This window comes from Apium graveolens, unplaced genomic scaffold, assembly GCF_009905375.1.
Source record: "Apium graveolens cultivar Ventura unplaced genomic scaffold, ASM990537v1 ctg4299, whole genome shotgun sequence".
Lineage (NCBI taxonomy): Eukaryota > Viridiplantae > Streptophyta > Magnoliopsida > Apiales > Apiaceae > Apium > Apium graveolens.
The window spans coordinates 25,283-40,460 of NW_027418480.1; positions in this window are offsets into that span (position 1 = coordinate 25,283).

Here is a 15,178-nt window from a genome sequence, read left to right on the forward strand (position 1 = left end):
AGGCATTTACAAACAAAGAAGAAGGTCATAGGAGCTTAGAGAAAAAAAAGGTTATAGAAGAAAATAAAGAAAAGAGGAATAGTGATATAATGTGAAGGAGGACTTTTTTATAAATGAATATGGAACCATAGAGATATGACTAGAAGTCTAGAGAAGGACGTAGAACATTCTAGATATAACAATGAATTTTTATATTATTTTTACTTATTTTAGTTTTTTTCTTATTTTTTATTTTATTTAATATTAGATGTAATTTTTTTTGCACTGTTAATCATTTATTATTTAATTGTGTTATATTTTAAAATAAGTGCGTATTAATAAAGACTAGGAACTTTTTGCTCGCGCTACGCAGGCTCCTAATTTTTTAAATTTTGAATTTTTTTATCGAAGTTTGTAATTTTTATAACATAAACGGTTATCTACCAATTTTATTTAATTTATTTATTACAGTTATTTAGGTTCCGTTTATTTTGAAATATAAAACTGATATTATAGTTTAACGTTAAATCTCAGTATTTTATTTTAGTTTTCTTTCTCTCACATTTTAACCAATTAAAAGTCTCTTAACTCATATTTTAACATTTCTCTTTTACGTTTTTAGTAGTCAATATTTTAATAATGTGTACAATAAAACTGAGTAAATATTTTTTTAATTAAATACTTTTTAAAAAATTCCAGTAAATATTACATAACATACAATTTATTGCAATATTTTATTTTAAAATCAAAATAATACAAAAACCCACTTATATTAAAATATAATATATAACACTATTATGTAAAAATCGTTTTTTTTTAAATTATAAAAAAGGAGAAAATATCAAAAAAAATTAAAAAACCCAAACAACCCAAATAAGTTGACTTTGGGATATGTTAAACTCCTGTCTTAAAAGAAGCCCACTGTCTTAAAAGAAGCCCAGATAAGAAAGCTACCGTGACTTTGGGATTCTCAACTTCTTCAAATAAAAAGTAACTTCTTTTCACCAAGGAGACAACACTCTCGGTAGAATCAAACTCTTTCTCTACAATGGAGGTATGAATCGATTCTTTGTCTATAGTTTATCTTGCTTTCATACAGTATATATATGCAATGGAACCATGAATGAGTGTTAGAACTTGAGATTAGATTGCTTGATTGATAGAGTTTTAAAGTATACACACCTTAACTTAATCGATTAATGTTATATAGAATTTAAGAACATTACTTGCTCAAATTCATGTAATTCTCAAGTTTTGTATCCTATACATGTAGTGTTCTTATAAAATCTTTGATTTGTATCTCATGCATGTAATATATAAGTAAAATAACGTGCTTTATATTGATTGGAACAAATTTATTATGTAATTAAAGATGAAGAAAGGATCCAGTTCTAGAACGAAGAATGTCAAATTTAATTTAGATAAAAATTTAACCTAGAATGTATATACTACAATTATTTAGGTACATTAACATAATACGAACTATACATATAATGAAAAGAGTATATGTAGCTTTCTGGAAGCAAATGTAGAAGTCTCTAATTTTGGGCACTTGGTAAGTGTATATTTTACAGTGTTAATTTATATAGTGTCAAATTTATGTTTATTTTTAAATGTATTTGATTTAATGGTACTTGATCAGAGAGTGACATAGGATTTTAAAAGTGTTTATGGCAGATGAATTCCATCTGGCTTGAAGATATATTGTAAAACACATAAATGGCGTGCTCAATATGATTCAGAACTCAGAAAAATAGGTGATCTTTCTCACTTTATGGAGTTTTATGGAATTACAATATATACTCTTGTTTTATTTGATTATCATGGAGATAAACTACCCGAGGATAGAACCAAATGAGTGGATGTTAAATAAACCGGAATCTGAAGACGAAGAATCCATGGTTGTCTATGGAAACATTCAGTTTCAAAAATCTGTTGCTATGTTAGTTTATGATGGTTTCCTGAACAAAACTGAAGCTTACCGTATTAGCATAAATAGTGTAGACTTGCAAGGTGATGGGATTGATCTGGTAAGATTAATTTGCAATTGGTTTCCATATTAGGTCGCATTCATACTTTAATACCAGTATGTATATGCTGGATACTTGAACAAATTTTTGCATATATGACAGACAATGAAGTCAGGAACGAAGAATTTCTACAAAAACCTCAAACATGAAAACTCTGTCAGTCTGAGGTTCACCACTAAGGAATGGAAATGTGAGGTGGAGAGGGTTGGAGGCCATTACAGATTTGGGAAAGGCTGGTCTGATTTTGTATCAGACACGGGACTTTGAGTTGATGATTCTATAGTGATGTACATGATGCACAATGATATATAAAATGTGAACAATGTGAATGTTTGCATCTATAAACATGATATTTATGAGAAAGATCTTGATAGAGGTAATTTGATAAATTAACTACTTTAAATTGTATATTTAAATTGATTCAATTACGGATATTCTATAATATTACAAACTTATAAATTATTTTATTTTTGTGACACGAAACTTGTTTGCGCCAAAATCATTTCTGAAAATCGTCTCTAAAGTACTCTAGCATGTGGAGTTTTTGTTAGAAGCTTTTTATATGATTTAATTGAAAAGGCTGTATATATAATAGAGTATATATGTTTGTGTGTTTGTTTTGTGCTTGTGTTTGCACAAAAAATTAGCACTTTTGAATGAGTACCATTACTTATTTATAAGTAAATTAACAAATTTAATTAAAAATTAAAAAAATGAATTCAATCTGAAAAGTATAAGTTTAAAAGGTATATTTAATGATCGAACCGTACGGATGTTAAATTCATGTCAAAATATGCTTATGCACAAAAAAATAGCACATTTTAACGAGTACTATTACATTTTTATAAGTCAATTAGCAAATTTAACTAAAAATTAAAAAAAAATGAAAAATATAAAATACACATGATCGAACCGTATGGATGGACTAACGCGATGAAAATGAACAAATGTACCAAAAATTAGGCTATTTGAAAATTAGTATAATCAAAATCATATGGAATATAATTATTTCAGTAAGTATGTCGGCATTCTGTAGACAGAATAAGTTGAACTTTTATTTTTAATGATCGAACCGTACGGATGTTAACTTCATGTAAAAATATATTAATGCACAAAAAATTAGCACATTTGAACGATCACAAATACGTTTTTATAAGAAAATTAGCAATTTTGATTAAAAAGGTTAAATAATTAAAAAAAATTATGAAATACACATGATCGAACTGTACGGATGAACCGACACGGTAAAAATGAGCAAATGTACCAAAAATTAAGCTATTTAAATAATAATAATCATGTTTTTATAAGATTTTTTTAAATTTAGGGGTTTTTAACCCCTAAACCCTAAACCCTAAAATTAAAAAAAATAAAAACTTAAATACTACAAAACCGACCACTTTGGGTCATAACCGACCACCTAAAAAAATGCGGGTTTTTTTGTGAAAAATTATAAACCCCGCCTAGAGCAAAACGACACCATTTTGCATGCTCCAGAGGGTTCAAGGTTAAAACCGACAGACCTGGTGGTCGGATTAAAGTGTCAGGCGGTCGATTTTTAAGTCTGTTATAAATAAAAAAACGGTTCACTTTTCTTTTCTCTATTTCTTTCTCTATCTCTCTGTTTTCTCTCTATCTCTCTCTTACACTCAAAACTTCACTAAAATACTTCGATTCAATGGCGTATTCACGAAGGAGCCCCAAATCACTCTCGATGTAAGATTTTCTTACGATTAAGATATTTTTTTACTCGATTGCATATATGTGTGTATGTGTATGTATTTCTTCTGTTTATATATATGATTCGAAGTTAATTATATGTTTTTTGTGTTTGTTAAAGTATTATTCTCACATAAATTGATGGGTTTCACTTCAAATCAAACTTCATTGATTTTTCAGTTTTTATGTAAAGTTTTGCTTGTTAAACATTTGTCGGTTATGTCAATTTCTTTAATATAGGTTAAAGTCATATTTTTTGGGTGTTTCGTCGGTTTATTTATTCTTTTTAGAATTATAAATGTATGTTTATGGTTAATTTTTAGGTTTTTGCTCTCGTTAATATATAAAAGTACTCGAAATGGATAATTCTCACTTAAATTGAAGTACATATGATTTTTCAATTTTCATGTAAAATTTTGCATGTAAAAAATTTGTCGGTTTTGTCAATTTGTTGAATATATGTATAAGTATAAATTTTAGGGTTTTTGTCGGTTTGTTTACGTTTAGGTAGAAGTATAGATGTATTTTTAGGGTTAATTTGTACGGGTTTGCTCTTGTAAACATGATCCGTACTCGAAAATAGATAAATATTGCACTTTATGTGTGAGTTTGGAACTTTAATTTGTTGTATATATAGATTAAATTGATTTAATGGTTTAATTTGTGTAATTAAATAATGCTCTAATTAGTTGTGTTTATTTTTATGGTTAATTTGTGAAATGGATAAGTTTATATGCATTTTATATGCATTTAATGTGATTTTAAATGCTTTTTTTATGTAATGTGATTTACTAATGCAAGTCATTTCACCGATTTGTTTGTTTTCATATTGGCTAATATATTTTATTATTTATTTTAGGATCTTTTTGCTTGGATGTTGACATTGGTTATGATAAGTCTTGTGGTGTTGGCGATGGCGAGAAAAGGGAAGGGGAAAGACAAGGAGCTGGAAAAAGATAAGGGGAAGGCAAAGGCCAAGGGAAAGGCCAAAGTCGTGAGTAAGAAGGGCAAGGGCAAGGGTGCAAAGGGAAAAGGAGGGAATTTGCATTTGCAGGATGAGCCAACGGATTCATATTCGGACCCGAATGATCCGACTCGGCACATAACAAATGCGGAGGAGCGAGAATAGCGAGGAAGGCGACCTCAATCACATTCGAGTGGCATATATGGAGAGAAAACGCCATTGAAGACATATCTCATTGATATCTCCGATGGACAGTAAGTTAAAAAGTTTTTAAATTGCATTATTCCTATATGTTTATATTTTTGGTTCTGTTCAATATTGTTATGTGAATTATTAATGTTTATTGTTTTCTTTTGTTTAAATATAGTATTGAAGATGATACGACTAAGAAAACGCTTTTGGCTATGATTCAGGAGAAGTGGCCTCTTGGGCGTTACACTTATACAGATATCGAAGAACGTCACCCGGGTTGGTTGAATGCAAGAGTCGGGGAGTTTCAAGTAAGTTAATTTTTTTTTGTAATTGTCATTTATTTCTTGATTTTATGATGCATTTATCCTCCTTTTCTTTTTTTACAATTTTAGAAATATTATAGGCATCTTAAGGGGCAAATCCGTTCAAAGGCCCGAAAAATTATGGAAGATCACATTAAAGTGACGATAAAAAGGACTTTAAATGTGCTTAAGAAGAGGGTGGAGCACAAAGCAAGGGAGGAGGGTGTGAGCAAGTTGTCTTTGAAGCCACCTTATTGGTCTGTTCCTTTTTGGAAGGACCTTTTGGAGTATTGGGAGAAGAACGAAGGACACTTGCACCGGTCATCGGTTGGATCCACTAACCGATAAAAAGTTGAAAGATTGCATAGTGCCGGTGCAAGGTCATTCAATAAAGTTCGGGAGATAATATTATTATATTCCATCACACACACATACATACACGTTCACTATATTTAATATAATCAACTAATTATTAGGACATGCTAATATAAGTTGTTTAATATTTTGAAAGGTAATGACGAACAAGAACAAGAAAAAGCCGACGAGACTCGAGGTGTGGGATAAATGTCATAGGAAAGTTGGATTCGATCCGGAAAATCCCGTCTACACTACACCGGCCGCCATGCGTATTGCGGTAATTTTTATGTACTTTTATAACCATTTTATGTGATTTTAAATGCATCTTTAATAAGTGAATTTATATGTATTTTCATATGATTTTAAATGCATTTTATGTTTTTTATATGCATTTTTATGTGATTTTAAATGCATATTTAATAAGTGAATTTATATGTATTTTCATGTGATTTTATATGCATTTTTTATGTGATTTTAAATGCATCTTTAATATGTGATTTTATATTATTTAATGTTATTTTAAATGCATTTTTATGTGATTTTATATGCATTTTTATATGATTTTAAATGCACCTTTATTATGTGATTTTATATGTATTTTAATGTGATTTTAAATGCATTTTAATGTGATTTTTATGCATATTTAATATGTGATTTTATTTGTATTTTAATGTGATTTTAAATGCATTTTTATGTGATTTTATATACATTTTTATGTGATTTTAAATGAGGGTTAATATGTGATTTTATATGTATTTATGTGATTTTAAATACATTTTTATATATAATTTTATATGCATTTTTATGTGATTTTAAATGCATCCTTAATATGTGATTTTATATGTATTAATGTGATTTTAAATGCATCCTTAATATGTGATTTTATATGTATTTATGTGATTTTAAATGCATTTTTATATGTGATTTTATATGTATTTTTATTTGATTTTAAATGCATAGTTATTTGTTTTAAATGAACTTGTAGGAACGATATGCCGCCATTCTCGAGCGCATGCCCGTGGAGGTTACACAAACGGGTGATCGGGATGAGTCGTGGGATTGGTGGATGGAAGCGTTAGAGGTCCCCGAAGGTGCAAAGCCGAAAAAGAATTATGTGGTGGGGTTCCCCAATGCTCGGGCCACCGATCTCTTGCCTACACTTGCTACCGGTACCGAGATTCCAAACGGAATGAAGCCGGCTCATCCTCATCCGCTCCGAGACAACGTGAAGCCATCCCCGACAGTGTATATGTTACCATCGTGAGGAATGTTCTTACAGAGATCCATGATAATCCAAATCGGTTTGCTCGCCAACTTTCTGATGCGGAAATAACTACATTCGCACGTACCGCTCTCGAGACCTCGGATCCATCCTCTGATCCTAGCCAAAGGTTACAATGGAATAACCTTATAGGTGGCGAGATCATGCATATCATGGGCTCCTTGATTGAAGATATCGTCCAAAAGATGGAAACTCGTGTTGCGGAGGTATAATTTTTGACCTTCTTATTTATTTATTATTTTCATTCACATGTAAATTTTGTTTCTTCTTTTCAACTAGTTTATTTAAACTTATGTATCTAGAAAAACAATCAGCATGCTATGGAAATTGATAAGGATTACACGTCCGAGGATGAGACCTCAGATGATGAGGACTTTGATGATGGTGGCGGTGATGGCGGCAGTGATGGCGGTGGATCGTCTGATGTTGATTTGTCGGATTAGTTTATATTGATCGGTTTTAAGACTATTGTAATTTGATGGTGATGGGATTTAATATAATACGTTGTGATGGTTTGATACTTTGTCGGTTATTTAGGATTGCTTATAATGATGTAATGATACAGTTTAATCCTCCGATTATCGGAGTTTGTGAATGTATGCGTTGGATTTAATTACTATGGTTAAATTAAGAAATTTACTAGTTTTTGGGAATGATTTTGAGTAGTATAGTTTAATGATTATCATTGTTGTTTGTTTTGGTTGTTTGGTTGTTTGGTTGTGATTGGATTGGATTTGTGTATTGATTTGGTTTGGTATCCAGGGGTTGCAGAAAAACCTGCAATTTTTTTTTAAAATCAGACCTTAAAACCGACCGACAATAGGCATAACCGACCACTTTTGACCATTACAAAACCCAGAAAATCGGCCGTCAGGTGACATAACTGACCACCTTCTTCATAAAACCGACCGTCTTCTTTAGAAGGTGGTCGGTTTTAGTACGGTCGGTTATGACATTTAGGTTAGCTTCTGAAATAAAACTGGCCGATGTGCACACTTTGACCATGGTCGGTTATGAGTTCCAGTCAACATTTTAAAAATAGACATAACCGATCACTTGCGGTCGGTTATGACTCAGTGACGTGGCGACATGTGTGCACACGTGTACACAGTGACCCCACATTTTAGTAAAATGCCCGGGCACTTAACCGACCACTGTGTTGGTCGGTTATGAGGCTTAAACCCGACCAAAAGTCATAACTGACCAGGCTAAAACTGACCACGTCCTATGGTCGGTTATGACCCTTTTAACCGACCGTTTTGCCTCTTAACCGACCATTTTTGACGGTCGATTTTGTCCTATTTTCTTTTAGTGGTAGATGTCCTCAAATTTGCAGTGAGGCGTGTGACTTGGCCCGATGACTTTGTATTTATCTATATATTGAGTATTGGAATGTGAGATAAGTATTAATCCATTGAATCCCCGAATGAAAGATAAATACAAAGAAAAAATATATAAATAAAAAATAAAGTATGACATCAAAATGAAAGAAAAATAAAGAAATTTATATGTTACATAAGAAGTAACGCCACATACTTACAAAAATGCAAGTTTACCAAAAATATATACATCACCATCTTCTATGGGTTATAAAAATACCATGTCAGTGGTATAAATTCATTTCATCCAAGATATGTATGATGGAAGATGAAAGATGACTCAGCATCCATTATAATGAAGTATGTTTAGTATGGTGAAAAGATTTTGGTTTCATTTTCTTCACATTTTTTTATTATAATTCATCCACTCGTCTCCCAGATTTTTGGTGGTTTGACATTCATTTGCTAATCTTCTTACATATGTGTTATATACAGACCGACTATAAGCATATTTACAACCGCATTTACATCAAGTTAGGCAAGATAAATAATGAAGAATATGCTCCAAGGTACAAGTGGAAGTTGATCCATCAATTATACAACTTTTGTATTCCTCGTATTATGATTTTCTTTTCCTTATGTTTAATATTCTTGATGTCATAAATGTTTCTTTTTTAATACTAATAGTTATTTTAACTATATTCCATTTTATAAAAAAAAAGTAAATTGAGATACTTAGTAAGCTATTCATAATTAGAAGTGAATCTATCTAATTGAATCATATTCTTTGTCCAAAATTATTTCCATTTTTTGACTTGGGTTTGCCCATCACAAACTATTCAAAATATTATATATACTTGATCCTATGTATTAATTAATTATCAACCTCTAGCTTATGAAGTAATAATTATATTTCAAAAATAATTAATTAATCTCACACCTATATTTTACATAGAAGTAGAATGTTGACTTTTTTATTTAGCAAAAGAGTTTTTGAATTTCGACTACACTCATTTTATTAATTAAAATTAAACATTAACATATGGTGGATACCTAACTCACAAATTGTACCAAAGAATTCAAGCACCTGTTAAGCAATCACATTTCCATACTGTATCAGTACATATCCAAGTCCCTTCTTTAAAGCATCACTATAAATCACATAACCACCCATTCAAGATGGTAGAGTCAAAACTGGAGATGTCAAAAGTCTCTTCTTTAATTCTTGAAATCTAGTCTCACATTCCTCGGTCCATATGAACTTGTTGCTTTTCCAAGTCAATTGTGTCAATGGCATGGTAATAGTCGAGAATCCCTCGACAAAGTGATGATAATAACCAGCAAGTTCCAAGAAACTCCTCACCTCAGTCACTGTTCTAGGTCTTGGCCAATCGGTAATAGCCTCAACCTTAGCTGGATCCACTTTAATTCCATCTGCTAATACAATTTATCCCAAAAAGGCAACCTGACCAAGCCAAAATTCACACTTTTTATACTTTGCATACAACTTATTCCTCCTCAATATCTCGAATACAACTCGTAGATGCTCTTCATGTTCTTTCTTAGACTTTGAGTACACCAAAATATCATCAATCAAGACAATCACAAACTTGTCGAGAAAATAATTGAATACCTTGTTCATCAAGCCCATGAAAACTGCTGGTGCATTTTTCAACCCAAAAGACATGATAAGAAACTCATAGTGCCCATAACGAGTCCTAAATGTAGTCTTCGGAATATCACTTTCCTTCACTCCCAACTGATGGCATCCGGAACGCAGATCAATATTCAAAAAAAAATTTGCCCCTTGTAACTGATCAAATAAGTCATCGATCCTCGGCAATGGATACTTATTCTTCACCGTTATTCTGTTCAACTCCCAATAATCAATACAGAGCCTCATCGAACCATCCTTCTTCTTTACAATCAAGACAGGTGCATCCCAAGGTGAAACACTAGGTCTGATGAAACCTTTCTCAAGAAGGTCCTGCAATTGTTCCTTTAACTCTTGCAATTCCAATGGAGACATGCGATACGAAGCTTTGGAAATTGGTTGTGCACCAGGAAGTAGGTCAAGAGAAAATTCCACCTCTCTTTGTGGTGGTAGTCCATCCAAGTCCTCTTGAAACACATCTGGGAACTCACAAACTATACTGACATACACAAGTTCAAGTGATTCCATAGAAGAATCAATTACGTGAGCTAAATATCCTTCATATCTATGTATAAGCATCCTCTTGGCCTTGATGGACGAAATAAATTTCCCCAAACCACTAGGTGTAGAACCCTGAAACTCAAACTCGGGTGAATTTGGATCACCAAAAATTATTTTCTTCCTTTGATAATTAATAGTGGCCTTATGCCGCTCTAACCAATTCGTCCCCAAGATGACATTAAAATATTGCATCGGAATAGGTAAAAGATCCATAAATAATTTCCTATCATCAACTATGACTACACAATCATGGTACAGAGAGTTCACATATGTATTTACTCTATTAGGGTTGCCAATAAAAAATTCTGATGAAAGTGTAGTAGGTGCAATGCATAAGTGTTTAACATAAGATGTAGAGACAAATGAGTTTGTAGCACCAGTATCAAATAAGACCATAGCATTCTTATTGCCAATAGAAAGTGTTCCCGTAATGGTACCTGGGGTATTTGCACCATCCTTTGCGGTAATAGAAAAGACACGTCCACCAGTCTTCTAATTATTTCTCCCATTCTGATCATTCTGGTCCCTAGACTTCTTCAGTGGCTGCTTGCAATCTCTAATAGTATGGCCCTTCTGGCCGCAGTTGAAGCAGGATCTAGTAATCCAATAACAAACACCATTGCGCATCTTCCCGAAATGCTCATAATTTTTTCCTCCATTCTGATTTCCAGCTTAAGTCCCTAACTTGTTCTGCTGATTACCTTGACTTCCATTTCTCTGCTAGAAACTGCGAGTGTTGTACCTTTGTTCATTTTGTTTAAATTTTGTTTAAATTTACCTTTGTTCTTAGAGGAATCTTTATCTCTCTTCCTTTTTTGATTCTGCATGTCTCGATGTTAAGGAAAATCATCCTAATGAAGTTCTTAATCTTTGGCACTATCCACCAAACTGTCCATGGTGGTGTAGCGATTAGCTATGATGTGGTTATAGATAGAAGTCTTCAAATCCAACATGAATTTCATGATCTTATCCTCCCCAGTACCAGCAATAGACCGAGCATACCCATCCAATCTCTGAAATCTGACCTGAAAGTCCGCCACAGACTCATTCTATTTCTGAGCTATACTTTGATATTCTCGAGTATTTTCCTCACGAATACTGGCAGGAAAGTAATGTTGATCAAACTATGCCTTGAACACATCCCAAGTGATAGTATTCTCATATTCAGCTGCGTGTGAAGCCACCACCGACTTCCACCAAATGCTAGAATCCACTTTAAGACGATATATACCAAAACGGGCTTTTTCCCGCTCCGAACTATTCAGAACCAGAACTATTTTTTCCATGTGATCAATCCATGCTTCAACATCCATCGGGGTCTGAGCTTCCTTAAAACAATTAGGCATTTGCTTTATGAACCGATCAAACATAGAATGACCTTCCTGATTCTACCCATTATTATTATTACCACGAGAATTATGTTGTTGTCGAGATGCAACTTCCTGCACCATGTCCATAAAAGTAGCTCGATCCATCATAATTTGATGATGGGCATTTCCAGCATTGTTCTGACTTGTACTACCTCACGCCATCTTGTAAAACTTTTCTATAAGTGCACAAATAACACACAGAAGTATTATGATATTCAAATCAAGAATCGAGATTTTTTTTTAATCTACCCATATGAAGTCAACCAAAACTCAGAGGTCAATGCCTAAAAGACAGTCTACAAAATCTAAAACTGTAGCTCGGAAACCAACACTATAGCGCCCTATTTTTATAACAATAATTCTACACAATATAAACAAGTCTAAATTATATTAAACTGCAATAATGTAGCAAAACCGAATAACATAATAAAAATCCATCGTCTAATTCTCCAATAATAATAGAAACAGAATGTAAAACCCACTAAAAGATGTTCTCGAATTTATTAAGTTCACTAGGCTGAATCTCAACTAAATACCGGCTGTCACTCTTTACTCTTCCCGCTTTACCCCTAATTACATGCGGAAAGGAAACAATAAGGAATGAGCCAAATACTCATTACAAATATATTCTAAACAATTTATGAAGTATAAATACAAATAGATTGTGTCTTACCAACGCAAAGATTTAAACTAAAAATGACAAAAAAGTCAAAAATATAGATTTAAAACAATGTATCAATATTTATTGAATCATCATAGTAACAATTTAAAACAATTGTGCTAACAATGCATCATAAAGTAAGGCTGAATAGCGAATATGGTGGGTAAAAATATGGGTCTCATACACAAAACTATACTTTCTAAACTCCAATTACCAGCGAAGTATAGGATAATAGTTCCTTCCTTGGTAATCCAGAAGAAGAAATAATGAATGCAAAATATATTCCAACAGTACAATAGCGATGATGATCTAATCACATATCATACCCCAGACACGTGCTCGTATACTCACCCACTGATACGAGTTGGTGCCTAGTTCACCTTTACTCCGAACTCAATGTGAACATTGTCCGTGATTTACCCACAGAGATCGGTCTAAGAGCCCAACAAAATAGGTTACCAAGGTCGCTAGACTTGTTTTTTGGAACAAAATAAAAGAAAACAATGTCGCAAGCAAAATGGGAAATAATAATATAAATGAGTCAAGGCAACAATAAATCCAAGAATATAGAATCGAAACGAAAATTATAATACGTACAAATAGGTACCCATTGAGTATAATATGCTCACAACTTTAGAAAATGGATCAATAATAAATTTGATGAATATTTTATTAATTAAAAATTAGGAGAGAAAGATAAGGAATTCGTACCTCGAGTAGATAATAAACTAATTGGGTAGTATGGGTCAAACATATTATACTAGAAATTAGGATTTTTAGTGTGGTTTTAGGGATTTTGGTTAGTATTGAAATTTTTATTCTTTGAGTGAGGGATTTTGATATTGGTAATGTAGGGAAATTATTTTTGGGTTGAATGGTTGGATGGGGTTTTCGAGTAGAGTCGATTCATTGCAACAGTGGCGGTGGCGTTGGCAGCAGTGGAGGTTTATTGCTGGAAAATGAAGGGGATTAAAAGGGGGCACTGTTGCTGTGTTTATGTTTGTGCGTTGGTGTGTTATGATTGTATGTGTGTATTTATGTTCATGTGTGTGTGTTGAGAGAGAGAGGGAGAAAAGTGAGAGAGAGAAGGAGAGACGAGAGACAAGGAGAGACGAGAAGAAAGTGGAGAGAGAAAAGGCCATAGATGGAATTGACAAACTTACATACTTTCTTCTCATTACGAGAATTAACAAATCCCTCAAGATGATCTATGTAAATCTCTTCTTCAAGGTCACCATGAAGAAAAACAGTCTTTAAAACCATTTGATGAAAGATAAGACCAAGTGCGGATGGCAATGTTATAAGAATTAGGATTGTAGCCATTCTAGCAACATGAGAGTATATTTCAAAGTAGTCAATGCCTTCTCTCTACCTCAAACCCTTAGCTACCATCTTAGCCTTATACTTACCTATTCAGCCAACCCGATTCAACTTCCTCTTAAAGGATTCATGGCCTAACGGAAAGTTAAAGGTTCTTCCTCGACATTATAACTGATCAAATCAATTCCAAAGTCCTTAACAATCTTTGCATTCTTACTCCTTCTAGATTCCTCTACTTCGCTCGGAGTAGAGCTACTAGCAGGATCCGCCACCATATTTTTCATCCTTTCCCAGTGATCATAAATGGAACTCGATGTACAAGTGGGATAATCATTAGAAACACTTTGAGGAATTCCTTCCTTAATAGGAAACACATCCTTAATTACGGTTGCTTCACGAAATTCAACTGTAGTATTCACCACAATACAATCTATGATATATTTTATTACTAAAAATCTCATAGCAATTGTGGAATAACCATAACCTAGAAAGATAGTATCAACAGTCTTTAGCGCTAATTTCTTCCTCTTATTTTCAGGAAAAAGTACATTTACAAGGCACCCCAACTCTCGAGGATATTTCAAACTATTGTTTACTTTTCCATAACTCGTAAGGGATCTTTTCCATTTGTTTTAAAGGGACTCTATTCAGGATATGGTAAGCCATTTTTAGAGCATCTCCCCACATATAGTTAGGAAACCCTGACTTAATAAACAAATTGTTGGTCATATCAGAAATGGTCTATTCTTTCGTTCTACCACTGCATTAGACTCACGTGTGTATATTGGAGTAACCTTATGAACTATAACAGTGCTTTTGCAAAATTCATCAAATGAAGTATCTGTCTACTCACCACCTCTATCGGATCTTACCAGTTTTAGTTTCAGCTTCATTCTTATGAACTTATTAAGTGATTCATCCTCACGTCTAACCAAATAAACATAATAATATTTGCTACAATCATCAATAAAGGTAATAAAATATCATTTATTATCTTTATTTAACAAGCCATTAAATACATATATGTCAGTCTAAACTAAATACAATATTTCAGAATCTCTTACAACATTATGAAAAGGTTTTCTTATTAACTTTATAAGAGCCATATACTTGATACCTAGATTTCTTTACAATGGCATGCTTTGGAATCCACTACTGGAAAAACGTCAATAAACATCGGTTCTAAGCTGATGTAAAAAAATTTAAAAACCAATGTATAGGTGGGTGTAGAGAAAAGTCCCTATTTTTTACATCGGTTGCAGACCGATGTTAAAATAGTTTATTACATCAATTTTGTAAACAGAACTGATGTCTATAACATACTATCACATCAATTTTTAACCCCCATAAAAATGGTGAAATAGACAAAGTTTTCAGGTGATGTGTTAAAGATTCAAACTGATGTATGTATAGTGCAGGATCATCAGTTTTTCTTTAAAAGTGATGTATTATATAGCTTTTAACATCAGTT